We start from the raw sequence: 21930 nt of genomic DNA, 5'->3' as shown, positions 1-21930 counted from the left end.
GCTGGGACGACCGCCTGTGGATCTCGTTGCAAGGGGGCACGCCCTCGCTATCGCTTACCTTAAGAAATCGCAAGCGCTCCGGAGAGAAATACTACCAGATTGTAAGAGCAACTGAATCGATAGAGTAACTGTGTAGTGGGATTTGATGGAGATTGGAGAAGACAAAGAGGAAGGGGAATCCGCTGCCGTGGGGAATTGATGAGGCGCTCTGTTGGGAAGGATGCGATGGGAATCGCCACAGACGGAAATAGACGTGTGTGGGCAGCCTCTCTCGCAGGTCCTACCCGCATTGACTGAAGCTAACATGGCTGTTTTCTAGTGTGGTTGGTCCCACATGTAATCCTCTAACTAAATGCTGATGTGGCACTGATGATGATGTGGATAGCTTGCATGTCAAGAGAAATAGAATAATGGGGATGAACTATTTAGGTATTATAGATTATAGATGTGTGCAACTCCCGTGGCATGCACCCATGCATACCGGCTGTTAGGTTGCCGCTTCACATGGGCGTGTCAAAACAGAGACAAAATCGATCTAGTAGTAGGAGTATACTGGAGGAGCACGGGAATCAGTGCTACATTAAATAAAAAGGGACTAGCATGAAGTAGTACTTCCCACGTGCAGGCAATGGTCGTGCTTAGTGTTTGGATAAAAAAAAAGTGCTACTAGAAAAAGACTTTGCCCAAGCCTGGGAAGTACCTCCCTCACGTGGAGATAACGGATTCTATCTTGCGAGATGCAAGTACCAGGACCCCAGTCATCAAGGGAAAATTACTATTGAAAAGGGGAGGGTCACGACTTGGAGGTTGAGGCGGATGTGGATTCGGAAAAAACATGCGGCCTGGAAACAGACTTGACCGCAGGCCTCTGCTGCTCACGCCCTCGCGTCGCCTGAGCCGTCGTTGCCGGGCGGCTGCTGCTATTTTCATGTTGGTCAAAACAAATCATCTTAAACCACTGATGTTCAAAGTTGCTGTGAACCGGCCGGCTTGATACAATCACTGATGTTCAAACGTCCAGCGGAGGCTACTGGCTCGAACTCCTACGATTCGCCATCGCCGACCCGCAGCCGCGCCTCTACGATCCGCCGTTGGTTCAGTCGCGCCTCGCCGGCCGGCTGCTTCGAGCTGCCCTCGTCAAAACCGCCCCCGCCTCTACTGTCATCGCTTGCCTAAGCCTATTGGCCTGTCTCGTCGGTTTACCTCCGCTGTCCCAGCCTTGAGTACATGCAGCCGCTGCCATGGCTCGCCTCAAGACCGGCCCTGCTTTTCGCTACTGCTGATGCCACCAATTCGCCAGGGAGCCGGCCCGGTGCTTCGAGTCACCCTCGACTCCGCGACTTCGCTTCGAGCCGCCCTCGGCCTCAACAGACCAGCCCAACCTAAACCGTACTTCAGCCTGGCCGAATCACCTCCTCTGGGTTGTCGCAGGTCGTGGAAGAGTGCCTCTGAGACCGCCCCGGCTTCGCGTGCTCAGCTTCCCGGCCTCGCGCTCAGCTTCAAACCGCCAGGACGGAGGTGCAGGAGATGGGTGTCTTCTCCATGGTGGAGCGCCGGGAGATTATGGAAGCCTCCTCTGAGCCGTCTGCCATAATTCGCCACTTCTTTAGACACGTCGGGCCTTCCTCAGCCTCTTCTGCTGCTGAAGACCGGCGCCGGGTTATTGCCGCTGCAGAACCGGCGCTGCCGTGTCCACTTTGACGCATTAAGCCGCCATACCTTTCCGCTGCCATAACCCACTGCCGTCGCACGGGTTGTCACCGTCCCTGCCGTGGTTGGGTCGCCGCCGACGAACCGTCGACTCCCTGGCCATCCGAGCCACAACTGCTGCCTTCGCTGCAGCAGCAACCTGTTATTGCTCCCGATTGAGTCGCCTCCGTGTGCGTGGAGACGCAGTCCTGGTGTTGAACCGGCGCCAGATCAATTCGACACCAGCCTCATTGCTTTGAGCCGGCACCCCCGAGCTACCATCTTCAAATCGCCATGTCCGCTAACCGTCTTGAGCTACAGCCGCTTCCTACGTTGAACCGGCCATGTCCGCGCGTCATTCCGCCTGGTGCCCTGCTGCCTCGACCCGGCTGCGCCGTTGCCTTCACAGCCTCATTGTGAGTCACCACCCGCATCAACCCGCCGGCGACCCCTGCACTGGCTCCGTCATGCATTACCGCGGCTTTGAACCGCCATCGCCGTTTTTTCCTCATGATGCCCTGGGTCACTACGTTGGACGCCGGCCCGTCTCCGCTTCCTGAACCGTCTTGAGCAGCCGCGAGTCTCCAGTGAACAGTTCTGACTTCCGCCGGTTCACCTTTTCTGCTACGGGCTCGGCCAATGTGACCCGTCTTCTGATTATTGCCCCACCAATCTGTGTTGAGCTATGGTGTTATTCTGTGGAGATAACGGGTTCAAGTGGCAGGAGGCCTGGTGATTAAAATACAAGGTTGGAGGTGGGGATGCTAATAATAAGCTGTGTGTGTATGCGTGCCACATCAAAAAGCAAATCATGTCAAAAGTGAGAGGGAGCAAGCCCTCACACAAAGAAACAAGCTAAAGGATTCACGGTCTGAGCTAAGTGTGCTACTGATTGATGGGAACGACCCATTTCAAAATTTGATGGATAAGTAGTTAGTTGATTGGACGTGAAGGCTTTCACTCGGTCAATAGTTACTACCTTCGAAAAATATATCAGGTGACCCTGTCCTATCTATTTCATCTGTGTACAATAATATGTTTCTTACAATTATTCTGTCTTGCAATGTTTATGCAGGATAGTTATTTGTGACGAAAGTAATGTTATACCACGGATACGGAGCACATACCAATATTCTTTTGTACTAGCACCTGTCCGTGTCGTGATGCTCGATGGATACATACCTTCACCGTGGTGATGATCAGCTCTGTGGTGGATAATTTACTAGCCTGACATATCAGGTGAAATCCATCCAATATCTTTTTTATATTGTTTTCTTTAAAAAGAGCAATCACTCCGGCTTGCAAGGTTATCTAAATGCAGGACCTTAAAACCGCCATATTGGTGCAAATTTAAAGGCCGTCAGAAAATTTCCGGCTTAAAAAGAGGGATTCCGGTTTAATATCTGGTTTAAGGGAAAGTTATCTCCCACCAAGCTTTGAAGCTCTCGATAGCCGGGTCAAAATACCAGTTCAAGAAGAATTTATCTCTTGCAAAAAGTTAAAGGTTGCCAAAGAGGACCTGCTGCTCTGACGCGTGGTTCAAACATGGGTATCCCGCCTTATTGGCTTATCATATTATTTTTTACATGGGGGCTTCAGCTTACAAAGCGGAGTTCTGTCCATTAATCCGGCTATCACGCCACAACAAAGCTTGGGAGCTTCACACCCAAGGGGCCAAAGAGAGTATTGTTGCTCAAGCACAACTCAAACATAGGCACCCATTGAGCACAGCTCACAAAGTTACTTGGAGGCTCTTTGTGCAACGCAACAAAGAGTTTGAAAGGACCCTTGTAATTGGGTATCGACCCACGACTTGGAAGCCTGGTGTATTCACCTAAAACCCCGGGTTAATCTGCCTTCATCAAGTAGCCACTCTTATCCACGTAATCCTGGCATGACCCGCCGAACGTTTGACAGTTACTCTCATTGAGACCCTGAACTTGTCAAAGTTAAAACGATGATTGGTTAGTTGGAGGGCCATCTTAAAAGGCTTTGTCAAATGGTTTAACTCAGCGGCCTGGCAGCCCATGAAAAGCCTCGAATTTGGGCCTGGCAGCCCTTGAAAAGCCTCGACTACACGGTTTTATTTGCCTTTGTCAAGATTTTTCTCTTTTGATAAATTTTATGTTGAACCGGTGTCCATTGACCAGGGATGACTATCAGTTATCAAATTAACCCGGTGTTCGTTAACCCGGCTCGGCTTTCAACTACAAGTTGTCAGTACATAATCACTTATAATCCGGTGTTTATTGACCCGACCTGGCTTTGGACTATAAGTCGCCAGTATATATTTGAATTGCGCCATTGGAATTATGCGCTTATAAATCATTGGGTATATATCATTCAAATAGCCAACATGGCTGGATTTTTATTATGGTTATTAATAACCAGTATTATGATTAAGGTTTCAAAGTCGCTTTAGCGCAAATGGCTATCATCTTATCAATAGATATGATTACAGTTGCTACAGGCTTACGACCCGACACTTGGGGGCTACATTATTTCAGTTGAAATCTTATATATCTAAATAGGAGGCCCCCACTAACTGATTTTCCTGACTTCTCGTGCAGCCACGTCACCCCTATTATTTTTAGCCATTGGATCAACTGCGAACACAATGTACACGTAGCCACCTGTTGAGTGCATGTGGGCTGCCCAAGCCAGGTACATGGGCTTCTGCCCGAGTCAATATTTCGCACGTGGGCTGTATGGCCCATGGGTGTCAACTGGCACACTGGGTCGCTCATCTTCTCCGCGTGACTCCGATCGCCGCTGCCGCGACCGAATCTCTCCCGACGCATTCATCGCCCCTCATTATCTTGCCCTCCGTTACAGGAAGAAAAGCTAGATTAAACTGCGTGGCCACCGCCTTCGCGTCTACAAACCTGTCCATGCTAGCATCCTCCCACACCATCGCTGGTCTGCCTCTGTTCCAATGCATCTCTGGGTGCGGGTAGGGGTAGGACGCGGTTCCGTTGCCGACACCCACATCTTCGAGGGACACGCCGTTGCTCTGCTCCGGACCGCCTCCCGCACGCCCGCCTGTCTGCCTCGCCTCCCTCCAATGTGTCTCTGATCGCGGGAACACAGAACGGGCCGGCGGCCGCCGGCGGCGGGAGGAGAGGTGGGGATTCCTACTCAATCGCCAAACAGGACTTCCAGAAGGACTCCACCTTTGGGGCTAACACATCAGCTTATCAAGTGAGCATTTCCGCACTTACATTTGAATACCATACTTCTGTGTAGTCGGTCATTCCACTTCTACCTTTCCAGTCACTTCCCAGTTCATACTCTGCAGTCTGCAACATCTGTTCATCCGCTCCACACGGGTCCGACACTCCCAAGGCCAGGCGATCAGCTCGATGTGCTTCCACATGGACTTCATGGAGATTCTATTTCACTTGGACATAAGGTAGCAGATATCATTTTAGACAATACATGAGATTTTGATTTAATTTTCCCATTTGTCTCACACAAGTGTTTGATTGCTAATAGATGTCTCTCAATTTCTCATGCCTTCTCAACAATGAAGATGCTCTATCACTTGGACATAAGGCAACATATATCATTTTAGATTATGCAGTGTAATTGTGATTCACTTTTTTCTTTTGTCTTCCACAAGTGTTTGATTGCTAATATATGTCTCTGAATTTCTCATGCCTTTTCAGCAATATTATTGATGTCTAATGCCATCATTCGTACCAAGGGGTTGGAAAAATTGCAAGCAGGTTGTGTTATATATGTATCAGTAATGCCTCTTTTATTGCACCTCGATAGAATTTGTTATCGTGGCAGTCTAAATTTTGTTCCACCCCAATTAAACTTTCACTTACCATCTTTGTTCCAGGTTATGCTACGGCCATTCTGCTACACACGGTCCAGCCGAGTTTGTTTTTTCCCTTTTGATTATTTCGTGAAAATGAAGCATCACGCAATAAAATGTCTTCATGCATAATCAAGATTGGTTCGTTGATATTCCAGTATCTCTTCTGTTCTTATATTCTATTTATTCAGCATCTAGATCCATCCCATTCATTGAGTTCTTTTGGATAACCCAATACACATGCATCTCTTGATTTATCAGCAGGCTGCATGCCATAGCAATCCAACAATTTTTACCTTATCTAGCAAGTGGAGGTAAGCACTCGATCATGCATCAACGTTAATTCCTTCCCCTTCCCTTAGTGTTGTTCACTAGGACGGTCTATCTACCTGCCACTTTTGATTTCTCTGAAACCTTCTGATCACTAGCAATCCTATACATCATAGAGGTAGGCATTGTTGTTTCCTGCTTCATTTTAATTCTTCTGCTAGGATTAAATCTATCACTGTATGATGAGATAATCCAGCCTATGTTTCTATATTATGATCTGGTTGTGCTAAAAATAACATGATTGTTTGTTTATGCTTGCAGTTACCCAGTGGATTGTAGGCACTCTTTTGTATTTACCCAGATCAATACGACCACACACAACACTGACAACCAACAACTTTCTTTGCTCCTTCACATTTGAATGACTGACGAAGATTTTCTCTAATCTGGAACCTGACTAATCTTTATCAATGCAAACTTCAGTCACTTTCAGGTTTGCTGCTAAAACTAATCATCCATTTATTTAATTTCCAAATGCATTGTCCATGTATCATCCCTTTGGGTATATTGTCATTACCACACATTCACTGGCCTGCCGCTGAGACAAGACATGACAAGTGGACGGCTTAAGTATAAATAAATGGCATAAAAGTGAATCTTATATAGCACACTCTGGACAAGTTAAGAGTACATGCCATTTTCTTAATTTGAAATTATAAGTACATGTTTAAAATTGATATAGAAATGATTCAGCTTCTAATACATTATCAATCCCATCCAAGTGATTTATGCAAATTAGCGTCTATGAAGAAGAAAGTGAGGACTTGCGTGATTGTCCCAGTTGTATAAACAGGATATTAAATGTTGATTTCGTATGAAGAGAAAAGGGTTGAGAGCTGCAACGAAGTCTAACAGGAATAAAATTCACATCATAAGTCCCATCAGAATATACCATATCGAAGGAAAATAACATAAAATTAATTACAGATAACTGAATGATTATATAACACTGAAATAGAGGTCTAGAATTACGTTTATTATCCCTATGCTATGATATGATGTTCTGGCAATAACATGGTTTATTCATCTATGCTTGCAGGTATCAGTGTATGTAGTCTATGCATTATTTTCTGTCATCCCCAAATCAGTATGACCTCACATAACAATGATGACTGAAACCTTCGTTGACCTTTTATCATGCGCCCACATACGTCTGGCATATGGACAGTATTATTTACTCTTGAATCCATCTAATGTTTACCATTGCAACACTTGAACTATTTTCAGGAAGACACTTAGCTTAACCACCAGAGTTAATGAAAAGTACCTGCGTCGTGACATACTACAGACCATTCCGTATCATTCCAAAATAAAATGTACACATAACATGCATATTTTAATCACACCTCTTACATCTATGTAATTCTACACATGTTTTGTATCTCCAACACATCGTATGGAGGGAGTACTAATACCTCACTGCAGGCTAGGATATGTATTTCTGAACTTATTTTCCTTTTCGTTCAGAATATTGTTTGTCAATGCTAGGGGATAAGATTTCTCATATGGAATTCCCAAGATTCTATATTTTCATTCCTAGACATTAACGCCATGGACAATGCCACCTCCCAATACAAATCTTCAAGGAAAAGTAGTGTGAGCAAAACTAAGTGCAATCTTACTATACAAAACTGCAGAGATGCGAGGTAGTCTCTCAATTTCACCCTCATTGTTTACTATGCTATAAGACAAATTTGCTTGAATTTCCTAAAAGGGACAAGAGGCCCACCAGAACGTGTCCCCATGGATTTTGTTATGCTACTTATATGTAGCATTTATTATGTTTTAGTTCTTATAATATCAATTCAATCAATTCCCGCAGCAACGCGCGGGGCATCACCTAGTTACATTAAATACACAAGTCTCATGTCGCTGCAAGCATGCACCATGACACTTGGGGGCTAATGCAAAGTCATTTTTTTGCTCACCTTATTGAAGACCCGACTCATCACATGGTAATGAGCCGGCCCTTGGGGGCTACCAATTGCCTCTGTCAACAATTTAAGGTACAAAGCTTTTTATCCATTACATTGAAGGGTCCACTGCTCAGTTGGTAAAGCACAAGGCTCTTAACCTTGTGGACGTGAATTCAAGCCCCATGATGGGGGTTACATCATATGATGTTATTTTCATTGAAGAATATATCAAAGTCCCAGCTCAATATTATCTTACTGAGCCGACCCTTGGGGCTACACGTTGATGATCAAAGTTTACAAGATTATATTTACAAAGTCCTTGCTCATTATTGCATAAATGACCCGGCCCTTGGGGGCTACACTGGTTGAAGTTTTTATGAGAATAAGGCAATTTCAAGTCCCAGGTTGCTGCAAGCATGACAACCCGGCACTTGGGGGCTACATATGTAGAATACTCAATTCTGACTAGTGATTGATGAACAACCTGGATTTCTTCAAGATTGTGATATTCATATTGAAGCAAGTCTTAAGCTGATGCTATGCTACCTTCTTAAGACTTGGGGGCTACAAGTGATAGGCATATAAGAGGTATATTTTCAAGCTTCATGTTTGAAAGGGCATTTCCCTACTTTATATTTTGGATGATGATGACAACCCTTTGTGGTCTAAACGTGTGCTATATGTTTCAGGTTCTCGATGCTTAGGCTTACATCGGATTGCTATTACCTCTCGAAGGAAAAGATCGAAGACGTGTCCTCTACGTTTTTATTTTCTTTGGTCGTAGAGTACCCGTACTATCAAGAGGGAATCCTCATTAGGAAGCTCTGGGGGAATCAGTTCACGTACATTTTTCTCACCCTCTCTTTGCCTTCCACAGGTGTGTGTGAGAGAGAGAGTTTTCCTTGCCTCTTCCCCTCTTTCCTGCTCACTGTTTCTGCCCAGCGGTTGTACCGCTCTCTGGAGCGGTTGTACCGCTGGGTCTTGTCGCTCACCAGCTTTTGCTCGAGCGGTTGTACCGCTGCCTCCGGGCGGTGGTACCGCCACCATGCTCTGCAACAGCTAGGGCGGTGGTTCCGTCCATGTACCGCTCAAGTACCGCTCTCGCCTCTGGTTTGATGCTGTTCTTGGGCAGTAGTGGCCCGGTTGGTCCGGTCGTTCCACGATGACCGGTACCACCGGTGGTCCGAGCGGTTCTTCCGCTCAGAACTTAGCCGCCCAAGAGCTCAAGGCCATGCGGTTGTTCCGGCCAGGCACCGCCCAAGTACCGGTCAAGCTCCTATTTTGATGCGGTGGTTGTGCGGTAGCCAGGCGGTTAGTCCGGTTATCTTTCTTAGCCGGTACTACCGCCCGCCTGTCCGGTTGTACCGCTTGGTAGGGTTCTGCTGTTACACCGTGAGTCCCGGTTGTACCGGACGAGGACCGGTTGTACCGCTGCAGTGCAAAAACGCAGTAACGGTTGGATTTTGAGGGTGACTATATAAGGGAGCTTCTCCCACCTACCACTCCCACCTTTGACCTCTCTCACTCCACCATTGATGCCCTTCAAGCTCTCTTGCCCGATCTCTCTCTCTAGCCACTCAAACTTGTTGATTTGCTAGGGATTGAAGGAGGAGACCTAGATCTACACTTCCACCAAAGGATATTTGGTTCCCCCATACTTTCTTGTGTGGATTTTGTTACTCTTGGGTGTTTGAGCACCCTAGACGGTTGAGGTCACCTCGGAGCCATATTCCATTGTGGTGAAGCTTCGTGGTTTTGTTGGGAGCCTCCAATTAAGTTGTGGAGAGAGCCCCAACCTTGTTTGTAAAGGTTCGGTAGCCGCCTTCAAGGGCACCAATAGTGGAATCACGGCATCTCGCATTGTGTGAGGGCGTGAGGAGAATACGGTGGCCCTAGTGGCTTCTTGGGGAGCATTGTGCCTCCACACCGCTCCAACGGAGACGTACTTCCTCTCAAAGGGAAGGAACTTCGGCAACACATCCTCGTCTCCACCGTCTCCACTCTTGGTTATCTCGTGCCTTTATTTAAGCAAGCTTACTTGTTTCATATCTCTTGCTTGCTTGTGTACCTATCCTCGTTGCATCATATAGGTTGCTCACCTAGTTGCATTTCTAGACAACCTATTTTGATGCAAAGTTTAACTTGTTAAAGAAAAGCTAAAAATTGTTAGTTGCCTATTCACCCCCCCTAGTCAACCATATCGATCCTTTCAATGTTAACTACAATTATGACCTGGTGCCATCAATATTTATAAACCGACAAGTTCAAGTCTTAAACTGGCACAGTTCTACATTCTTAAACCGGCTGAAGATCAAATGAGTATTTCAAAGGCCAATATTTTTGTTAAGCATTGGGAGCTGAAGTCAAAGGAGTTATTCTTCACAATATTTCACTATGACAAACCGATGTCAGCAAATTGATTATGAAGCTGGTCTATTAACTCGGATTTTATAGAAGAAGGAAGTGACAAGGACTTAAGGATAATCAAGATCAGTTTAACATGGATAAATCCAAATTAAACTGGGGGCTAATGTCGGGGATATACCCCGCGGTATGACCCGGCTGGAGTTGTAAACTGGCTGGGATTTGGTAAACCGGCGGATGGTAAACCGGCGGAGAGTTAAGACAGAGAGTCAAGACAGATGGCTAAGGTAGACAATGTTAAACCGGCAGACAATGTTAAAACCGGCAGACAATGTTAAACCAGCAGACAATGTTAAACCGGTAGACAATGTTAAACCGGCAGACAATGTTAAACTGGCAAACAATGTTAAACCACTAGACAATGTTAAACCGGCAGACAATGTTAAACCGACAGACGTTAAGAAGCCCAGGAAGGGAAGTCAAAATAGTTTAAGTTAAAGTCCGAGTTGGACTCCACATGTAACCCGCCCCTTCAACATATATAAGGAGGGGCAGGGCTCCTCAAAGGGGGACGAGCAAGAAACAATCTCTAGGGTTAGATACAACTAGAGGAGAGCCGGTTTACGGCGACTCCCTTGTGATGATAATGAGATCTAGCCTCAAACAGTATGTAGGGTTGTTACCGGATGATGTTTCCCGGGGCCCGAAGCTGTCTAAACCCTTGTCTTGTGTTGCGTCTCTCGATTCCGCTCAACCCCTCTCAAGCTACCACATAGATGCGTTGGCCTCACGACTAAGTCCTCACACTAAGGACATCTGACGTGTTAATTCCACGACAAGTAGTGTACTTATTGAGGCCTTTTTTGGTTTGTAGGAATGTCATAGGATTTCTATAGGATAGGATTTGCATAATTTTTTTCCTTTGAGGCCCTTTGGTTTGTAGGAATGGATTCCTATTTCTATGTAGGATAGGAATCAATTCTTCACATTTTGGAGGAAAAAAACATTAGTTGAGACTCAATGGAAAAAATTCCTATCCTATACATCAAATGACATCTTTTTCTCTATAGGAATTGTGATGCATATCATCTCATTTCCTATGATTTTCCTATTCCTACAACATTTCTATCCTATCAACCAAAGGAGGCCTGAGAGAGGGTTGTGGTGAGAAACAGATTCACAACACGAGAAAGAGACCGGGAGTCCTCTGGTTAGATAGATGGCGGGGGCAGAAACATCTTTGGACTCCGCCTACTGCAACAATCCGGCTTCTCTCATGGCTAGCGACGCGTTGGATTGGCAGAGTTTCCTATTCGGCGCGAAGGAAGGCCCTCCAAGTGATATGGGCCGGGCCATTTAGACCGATTTTTTTCTCTGCTCATGTATGAACAGCAGGTTTTATGCGAAATCACTAATTAAGGAGTACTCGTTGCAAAGAACACTCCACTTTCCCAGGTTGTGACAAGTGGCGTACATGCAACGCGCCACTTGTCGCAACCTGGGAGTTTTCCCTTTTTTCGTAGATCCGTTTATTCAAAACGTTTTATCTTTTGAACCGTGTGTCCAAATCTCGAACCGTTTTCATCGTTGGATTCCTCGCGTCAAGATCTTCAAAACTAGATCCTATGTTGATAGGTTTTGACGAACTTTTTTTTTTCATGAAAAAACCGAACGAAAAACCGGGCAAAAAAACCGAACCGGGAGCATGGTTTTTTTCCCTTTCCGATATAGGCACGCCTGTGCCTCTCGTGAAATCACACACGTGTCTCTTGTGGAAGCAAAACCGTGATTCTCGTGGAAGGAAAAAAACCAGAAAACGCATTTTTTTCGTTTCCGAGAGGCACGGCCGTGACTCTCGCGAAAGCACAACCGTGCCTCTCGTGGAAGCAAAATCGTGACTCTCGTGAAAGAAAAAAACAGAAAACGCGTATTTTTTTCCCTTTCTAAGAGGCACGGTCGTGACTCTCACGAAAGCACAACAGTGCCTCTCGCGGAAGCAAAACCGTGACTCTCGCGAAAGAAAAAAAACAGAAAACGTGTTTTGTTTTTCCCTTTCCGAGAGGCACGGCCGTGACTCTAGCGAAAGCACAACCGTGCCTCTCACGGAAGCAAAACCATGACTCTCGTGAAAGAAAAAAACAGAAAACGCGTCTTTTTCCGTTTCCGAAAGGCACGGCCGTGACTCTCGCTAAAGCACAACCGTGCCTCTTGCGAAAAAAACCGTGACTTTCGCGAAAGAAAAAAAAGGAAAAAGCGTTTTTTCATGCAAAAAAAATGTTCTCGAATTTTTTTTGATCAAAAAGCTAAGGAAGACCGGGAGAAAACCAAACGTCGAAAAAATCCAGGAAAAACCGTTTAAAAAGCCGAAAACGCGTGCAGAAAAATAAAAAACAAAAGCCGGAGGGAACGTCCAGAACGCGACACGTGGCGAATGGCTGAGAGCACGCCAAGTGGCGCTGATCGTTGCGAGGCTCCCGAAGGAGCGCTCGTTAACTAGTTACTCCCGGTTTTATGTTCTAAAAAACTAACACCATGTTTTCTTTGGTTTTCATGGATGTTGTTCTGCTTTATATTTTATTTTCAAGTTTTTCAACAGGCTTTCTGTACAGTTTTTAGTTTCTTCTACATAGACAATTTAATTCAAGAATAATTATAAAATTCATGAACTTTTTTAATTCATAAACATTTTGAAAAAGATAAATATTTTTCTATTCTTAAATGCTTTTAAAAATTCTTGATCATTTTCAAATTTCATGAATATTATTTGAATTCACATTTTTAGATCTGTAAATATTTTACATATGTGAACATTTTTTTACTGGATTTTTGACCTAGATCTATGGGTTCTCGAATGGTGAGGCGCAACATCAAAATATCGAACATGAGCAAGCTAGTCGAGCGAAGGGAGGGAGAGGGCTATTGGGCTATAGCTTAGGTGCGGGATATAGCGACGATTGCATGCTAAAGGCGTGTATTAGGAGCTCTTCATTTGGGAGCATCCACAACACCTCTCAACATCAATGGGGTGTGACGATGTTGTGGCACCCGGATAGGGCAAACGAGGCACAACACCATCCCATTGACCATATGACCCGAGGACTCGTGCCCATCGGCTAGGCGGGGCGCTTCCACCTTCTTGAGGAACAAGGCAGCAAGCCGGCTGACTCGGCGACCTTGGGACCGGTACAATCCGGTAGCACACACATCAATATGTAAACCGACCGAGCTAAGTAACTAAACACAGAAATAACTTGCATTATACTTAATATAACTAAAACATGTAAATTCATCATGTGCCTAACATAAGGAAATTCTGATGGGCCGGAATACTAGTTATGATATACCAAATAAGCAAGCTGATATAAGTAAATACATTAAGTTCCAACATATCACTAAAGCTCAATTTACATGAAACAATTGGATACTTACGCAAGCATTTAGTTAGAACAATCCTTGCCTTTTTTATGAAACAAACTGAATAGAGATTGCAAAAAGAATAAGAAACTAATTAGTAATATATCTTCAATACACACAATGATTTATGAAGTGGATATCACATGCAAGAAAAATGTACAACATCTTTACCAAAGTAATCATACCCACCAACCCTTCGTCAACATACTAAGAGAATAACGAATCATCTACAGTCTCACTCAAGAAATCCCCTTTGCTGCCGACAATATTATTAGTATCTATAGCCATTCCCATGCTTTAAAAAAGCATCACTATTACAAACAATCAGAGCAACTAAATAATTAGCAAAAAATGGTTAACTACAACTTCCTCTCCTACACATACACAAGTATATATATAATCCACTTTAATAGGCATGACTAATTTGACACAAACATTAGTTCATCAAAATACTTTTTGGTGAAAGGTGCATTTTAGACCAAAAACTAAAATCATATAGCAAGTCATCTACTGTTATGGGCTGCTTAGCTATTAAAACTATAGAAGAAAATAAATTAAATGGACAAAAAATAATTGAAAATCTATTTTTGCTCATAGATAGAATTCAACTACTCAAAGGTTGATCTAATACTGAATTGCACATGCATGTACCAATAGTTGCATAAAAGCAAGTAATTTCTATTTTCATGCCCCTGGTCCCTTAGTTGTGCTCAGTTTTGCCCAAGCCAACTAAGAGCATCTCCAGCCGTTGGCCCCCCAGGGGGCGCCTAAAATCGCCGCCTGGGGGTGAGCCAGCGCAAAAAGTGGGCGTGGGGGTGAGTTGGTCCCCAGCCGCCGGCCGCAGGGCCGCCCCCAGGCGCGTTTAAACATAAAATTTGTATAGCAAATTTGGCATAGTTCAGCGAAGTTCGGCTAAACACGATAAATTTCGGCAAACTTGGGCATATATTAGACATGTTCGCCGGTTTTCATTACATAGCAAAATAGATAATTAAACTAAAAGAGAAACTGGCTGACCGCCGAGTAGTCGCCGTCGTCGCCCCCGTCGTCGGACTTCTCCTCCTTGACGCGTACGACCTGGAACGTACGACCTCGACTTCCTCGGCGAAGTAGTTGGGCTTGTCCACAGCGTCGGGCAACGGGGGAACGGGCACTCCCCCGTCGCTGAGCCTCCACCTCGTCGGCCCGGCCCGCATGTCCGGCGACGCCGGGATGTTCGCCTGGAACAGGAGCCAGGACTCCTGTTCGCGCAGCGAACGGCGGCCGAAGCCGTTGGCCGCCGCCTCGTCTCCGGGGAAACGCTCTGCCATGGCGACGGGCTCGGGAGAGGTAGAGAGGGAGAGGGAGGGGCTAGGCGGCGGCGCTCGGGAGAGGCAGAGGGAGGGGCTGGGCGGCGGCGAGGGGCGGGGCTGGTGTGGGCACAGGCGAGTGAGGCCACCGGCTATATAGCCGCGCCGCACCCGTGTGAACGTGTGCGAGGGAGGGGAGGCGTCGGCGCGCCGTCCCGTGACGCGCCGCCCGTGAGGAATCAATGGCAAGGCTGACCGGTGGCAACCTTGCCATTGATTACCCGCGGGAACCGAGGCCGTTGGGGGAAGACGAGGCGCCGTGTCGCTGACGCGGCTGGCCCGCGGCTTTTTCGCGCCAAAACAGCTCGCCCCGACGCCCCCCAGCGCGCCGGGTTCGGCCTGGGTCCGCCGGCGCTGTTTTCGGCCCAGGCCGGCGAAAATCGGGCTCCTGAGGGCGCGACTGGGCCGTTTTTTCGGCGCCGGCGCGAGAAAATCGCCTGGGGGGGCCTTCCTGGGGGCGCGGCTGGAGATGCTCTAACCTTGCTCACTTTTACCCTCCCCTGCCATCACCTGCTCACAAAAACCCGACGCTGCATTATTGTCCGGTCAAAGCCTTTAATTGTTACCTCATGACTAGTTTTTTAGGGGTATCTCCTGACTAGTGATGCCGCCTGATATCTTGACAGGTGGGGCGGAGGCAACTTACTACGGGTGGACGTCTCTCTCTCTCTCCATTTTGAATAGCCCGTACCCGAGTCGTTCCACCCATTCAGGAGGTGACACATGGCGCCAATATGCTGACGACACATATCCGTGCCATGTGGCGCCTCCTGGTTGGTTCCTATTCGACAGTTATGCCAACGGCCAAGCCACCGGCATAACTTTGCCCTCTGGCGGCCATTGGCCGTCGGCATATCTCTATCTATGCCGACAGCCCCGACAAAAAGCCGTTGGCATAGAAAATGCCATCAATATATAGGGTTATTCCAGTAGTGAGCGAAGTCTCGTGTCCGGTTGGGGAAAGAAGCTAGGGCGAGAATGCAGAAAGAGATGGAGAGTTTAATTACTCACCATTTAACAAAACAATGTTAAATATTCAAATTAATTACTCCTCAGATCGGTAACACTCTTAGTTCGAAACTGTGACACTTATCTTGGAAGGTGATGCGGATGCAACACTTATGAAATGCACAATCAATTTAATAAGCAGATTATCTATGGGATTACTCTCCGGCTGTTACAGGCACGAGATAGCTGGAGATTGCAGTGCGCATGTAGGTGTTGGGTCTTTGCATATCGAAGTCCTGCACATCCAGCAACTTCCCCTGCTTGATGTCGACAGTGATCACTCTCGAGTTCCTGGAGGTTCTGCTGCTAGCATTGGTCCTGAGGTACAAGAAGCCATCTTCGTGGGCGCTGAGAATGGGGTTGGTAACAAACAGAGACTGGGGCAAGTTGTAGTCAGAGATATCACGAGAATGGAGTTCGTGCTCCTGTCGGAAGCACAAACCACCCGGGGTCGTTCCCAAGCCCTCATTGAGCCCGTCCAGGATCCATGTGACCACCATCCAGCCACTAGGGGTTTCTGAGTAAGGGATGTTGGGGTCGGTGTGGATCTGCAAGTCAATGAACCTGATGATGCCGGAGTCTTTAACAAAGACAATGTCCCGAAAGCGGCATCCAATGTCCATGGAAATAGGGAGCCAATTTTGCGGCTGCCTTGGCTCCGGAAGGGAGACATAGCGAAGCGGGCTGTAGGGTGTGTGGTCTGCGAGCACGTCGGAGAGTAGTATCCCGTTCCAGAGGTCGACCCAGCCCATGATGCCACGGCTGGAGCCATCGATGGTGATGACCATGTCGATGTCGCAGATATAGTCGGGATGCAGCAGCGGCTGTGGAATAGCAGCTGGCTTCCGGGTCCAAACCTTGGCGTTGGAGTCATAGATGCACAGGTAGTATGGGCCATGAGGGCTATTGCCAGAGTCGTGGTAATAGTCATAGGCAAGCGCTGCAATTCTGTAGGCATCGAAGTCGTCATCCTCCTTGGGGAGGGGGTGAGCATCATGGGTGGAAATGTTGCTGTTGTAACGCACGACACCAATCGAGCTGGAAGGGATGCAGTCGACTCCCGTACTTGGCAACATGCTGGCGGGGATGTGCGGGACCCAGATGAGTTCCGGCTTCCCCGCCGGTGAGGGTGGTGCCTGGTAGACCAAGTATTCGTAGTTGTCCTTCTTGGACCCGAAGGCGGAGGGACAGCTGCGCCCGTGGCAGAGGGTGATGACGGCGAGGTTACCCTCCACGGCGAACACGAAAGGCTCGCGAAAGAACAAGCGGGTGTCTTCTTCTTCTCCTCCATCGTCGTCAGGGCAGTAGGCGAGGCAGCAGAAGTGGGAGACGCGAGGCGGGGGCGCCAAGCACAAGGTCACCCGCATCTCCAGCCGCTTGCCGTCCAGGTTCCTGGTGAATCGACAGCGGGTGGAGGTGTGGTTTTCGTGGTCGACCATGTAAGTGACGCGGTCGAGGAGGACTTCCCCCCAGTCCCACTCTGTCGCCGCCGGCGCATCATACAAGGCCGGCGGACGCAAAGAGGCTTCGTAATAGCCTTTGTGCGGCATGGTGGGTCTTGTGCGACCTCACACGGGCGTACTCCTAATCCTCCTATCTAGGACTGGTGGTGCTACTTATTGAGAGGAGGGGCGATCGAGGTCTAAGAATCGGAATCAGGTTCTAGTCGGAGCCGGATTCATGGACAAACACGAGATGGAGAGCAAGAGCCTCCCTCCGGTCAGAAACTTATTTTGTTACCAATCACTTGGTCATGGCCGACGCGCGCTTGCCGATTTGTCTCAAACCGTGGACAGACAGAGTCACCGCCCAGCTGCTTCCTGATAGATACTGTGGATCGGTTAGGCTAGGATTCCGGCAACATTGATAGGTATTACCTTTCCTTGTGGCTCGAGGAGCTCCGGTTGCCGGCTATGGCACCGGTGCCGGTGTGATGGCAGAGAGTGATGGTGGCGGTGCTTCCCATCAGCACTGCACTAACCCTAAATCGGTAGGGGATTAGGTGGGGTGTACGGCGCTGCGACAAACCTCGTGATGCGAGCCGCCGGCCCCCACCTCTTTATATAGTGCAGGTGACAGGGGCCCATCACCCATAGTGGGTTGAGTGCCCCCGATCAGGGCGCGAATCTAAGGGCCCGGTGGGCCGTTGGGCCCACACGGTGGAGATCCTCCTAGCATTCTCCCCCTTGATCTCAACTTTTACTTTTGACCTTATACTTTTACTTTACTTGTTTCATAACAGATCAATACATTGAACATGTTTCATCGTCACAGCTCAATTACCGATAGAATCAGACAGCCACAACGTACCTCTCTGTTTTGAAAAAAATTCTTTAACCTTGGGCCCTTTTATTGTACGGAAATTTTAGACTATACCATAAAACCCATGTCGACTGTGTGTTCTCGAAACACACTGGGCGGTAAGCCTTTAATAAGCAGATCTGCAAACATTTGTCTGTTGCTTTTATGCTTCAAGCATTCCTACATAATTCCGGACTTTCTCCTTTACAACGCATAACTCTGTGTCAGTGTGATTGGCATCAACACTTGACTCGTTGTCATAGGAGCGAAAGACTTAAAATAGTTATCGATGTTGTCAACCATTATCAACTCCGGGTACAGGTCTCCTTAACCATTTTGCCTGTCCCTCAGCCTCATATCAAGCTATAAAATATCGTTGCATCACATTGATGATAATTGCTTCATTCTTTGGAGCTTTTCCACACAAAAACCTCCAAGTATGAAAGTTAGCAATAATTGTGGATTTCGCTATACATTTCACAAGTCATGTCTTTGTACTCACAATCTTTTGAGAGCGCTTATTTCGTTCAGCATGAGGCCGATATCTTTGACTCCATTCCAGTCATCTATATATGGACTGGACATTGCCAAAACAACCCGGATACGTGAACTGTGCCAGGGTAAAGTATTGAGCTTCCAACAACTGAAGCATATGGTACCATATCCGTTTTCAATCTTTTCTCATCAACTCTTCGAACACCATAGTTTCCAGTTCCATTACCCTTGACTATAAGAACAGGCGTAGGTTTTCTCGCATGCATACTTTAGAGACCTTTCTTAGCATGTCCATTCGACATCCCTAATACCCCCTTTTATTCTTTTCTTTGTGAATCTCGCTACTTATAACGAGAGACACTCTACCGAGAACATTCTTTTAACTTTGAGGACAAGAACTTCTTTTCTCCTCCTGCAGTAGGTTGACATCACCACTAGCAAGTAGGATGTCATCCACATGCATAGGATTAGGAAATGAATTTCCCATTCTATAACTTTGCACGAATACAATTGTCCTCTCATTTTCTTTAACCCAAAACAACATTTGATTGCTTTAGTCCATAAACGACTTCTTCAGGCAGTATCCCCTGTGTTCTTTACTTTCATCTGATGTAACTCAGATCATGATGTGCTACCAACACTCATTGTAATCTATTCAGTGCAAAACGCGCAAAAACCTTTTGATTTAAGTCATGTTTTACACCTTTACATATTTCCTTTGGAGTCACATTGACCTTGTAGACCCTTTACCGCCTACTGTTTATGCTCCATTGGAAATTACTTATGAGTCCCAAACATCGTTGGGATTCACCAATTTTATTTCATCTCACATAGTCTCTTATCATTTAGATAAGCGGACACTTCTCAAAGCTCGAATGAGCCCTTTAAATGAGGTGGGATCAACCTCCATTTGAATTTCACTAACATAGACTTTATAGTAATCAGAAGTATCTGATTTTCTCATTCCTTGAGACCATCAGTGTCTCAGGTACTGGCACTTCTTTCATATGGGGATGTTGTTGCTCTGTCATTGCAAGAGGCAAACTAATTCTATAGTCTTTCATTTCCAAGAGGCAATAGGTTTTACAGGGACCTGTATCACAAGATCCATGTTTACTCATTCATCCTTTATAGAGCTAACAACATGTGTTGTATAGGTCATACAACATGCTCCCCCAGATTACTCCATCTTCACTAAAAATGGCGTATCTTTAAACTTTATAATTTGGGTTTATTCTGTTAAAACTTTCTTTATGGCACTTTAAGCACCGTCTTAGTATTCCTTACTCTGCTTTCGGAACTGTAAAAGATCCAGAAATACAACTATTTCTTTTCTTTAGGGGTATTAATATGACCGTCATACTCCCCCAGACGATCACATTCTTCATCACATTATCTAAAGTATAGGGGAGTTTCAGCATTCTTAATTTATCTCATATATCTTTCTCCCCCTCGAAATGTGGCAAGAACTTTTCTGCCACAATTTCGAAAACCATTGATAACTTTTGTGAATTGAGGAAACTTTTATTATCTACTTCATTCATCAGATTACTTCATACGAAATGAAGTTATCTCTTCATACAAAATGAAGTTATCTTTTAACTAGTATGGGAGTACTTTTTCCTCATTCCATTTCAGAAAATCAACAGAGTTCTTTATCGTTAGTACTTTTGCAAGTCACACTTGCATATCATTCTTATCTTTAGTTTCGTCTGTAACTTTTATTCTCTTCGGATTTATTGAGTGCTTAATGACCGTTACACATAAGATGTACGGTTGATACTAGGAAAGCATAATAGCTACTCCATATTTTTCTCCCAGAGTGGGACACATTAAAAGCACATGAGTCATCATGTCTTTCTCCTGTCACACAGGATAAGTCTGAGAAAATTTCTGCCGCCATACGGGTTACGCAGGGATTTTCCCAGAATTATCCTGCCATGCGGGATTTATCATAATCATCTTTTCCCGCCATGCGGGTAATTCCCTGCAAGGGACATAAATGCCAGAATTGGCTCTTTTGACTGCATATTCAATCATCAAATTTATAAATAAATCCGAATGCTCTTTGACACACATGCTTGATCTGAAGTTGGTCAAATTAAACACGCATGTTGCTTGTTTTATCTCAAATCATAGAGAGTACATGAAAGACATTCGTCAACTAAGACTCTCAATGATCTATCTGTTTTCTTCTCTTGGATTAATATCCAAGAATTCTTTTCTTTTGAATCCGTTCTTTAGAGAGAACATACTCCCTCACGTTATGACCTTTCCTGGTCATCTTTCGGGTCACAAGTACCCAGTCATTCGCTTTCATGAATGAAAGCATGAAAAACTTTTAGTCTGAGACAACATAGCCAATAATCAACAATAATGAGCATAAAAATAACCCTACGTTGGTCTGGTTAAAAAATATGCACATTAAACTTTTGTAAAACTTCATTTTTATACTCTAAATCACCGTTGTGGTAGAATTAGAATAAAACTCATTCTTCTACATTAATTCCATATCACCGTTGGGCGGAAATGAAAATAATGCATATAACTCATAAACAATGTGATGATAGTATTCCTATTAAACAACTTTGCTAAGAAATAATCACCATCATCAACTTTATTGCAGCGGAAAACGAGCAATATACATTTCTCAGTCTTTATCAAATTCTCTGAAAAAGGTCACTTTGATACAAAATTTATCAGAGATTTGAACTTTTAAACATAAGACTCATAGAAATATAGTATTGTTATCATCAACGTAGGTCAGAAAATAACAATACTATATTTTAACTTTAAAAGAAATATCTTTCTTTTATCATATCGGAAACTATGTGCATCGTATTTCACCCACAGGGAAAAACATTGCTAAGAATAATTCTTCCAATTAATTTAATTGAAGGATAAAACTTTTTCTTTGCAGTAGAAACTTTACAATATTCTAATCAGAAACAATTCTGTACTCTTTTACTCTCTAAGCAATTTTAACCGGTTTGTTCAAAATTGCATTAGAGAAGCAACAATTTAATCTTTTACTTTAGTTCTATTCACTTTTAGAAGAGCACTTTTATCTATTTGCAGCGGAAATCATGAATAAAAATTCATCAACTTTATTGTTTTCATCAACTTTTATTTTACTTTTCTATTTTCTAGACAAAAAAAATCTCTGAATAATTTGAATAGAAAAACCGTGTCATATTTGCCCAAAAAAACTGGACAAAAACAAAAAAGGACAGTGAAAGTG

Source organism: Triticum urartu, chromosome 3 (genome assembly GCF_003073215.2).
Source record: "Triticum urartu cultivar G1812 chromosome 3, Tu2.1, whole genome shotgun sequence".
Classification (NCBI taxonomy): Eukaryota; Viridiplantae; Streptophyta; class Magnoliopsida; order Poales; family Poaceae; genus Triticum; species Triticum urartu.
This window is presented reverse-complemented; position numbering follows the sequence as displayed.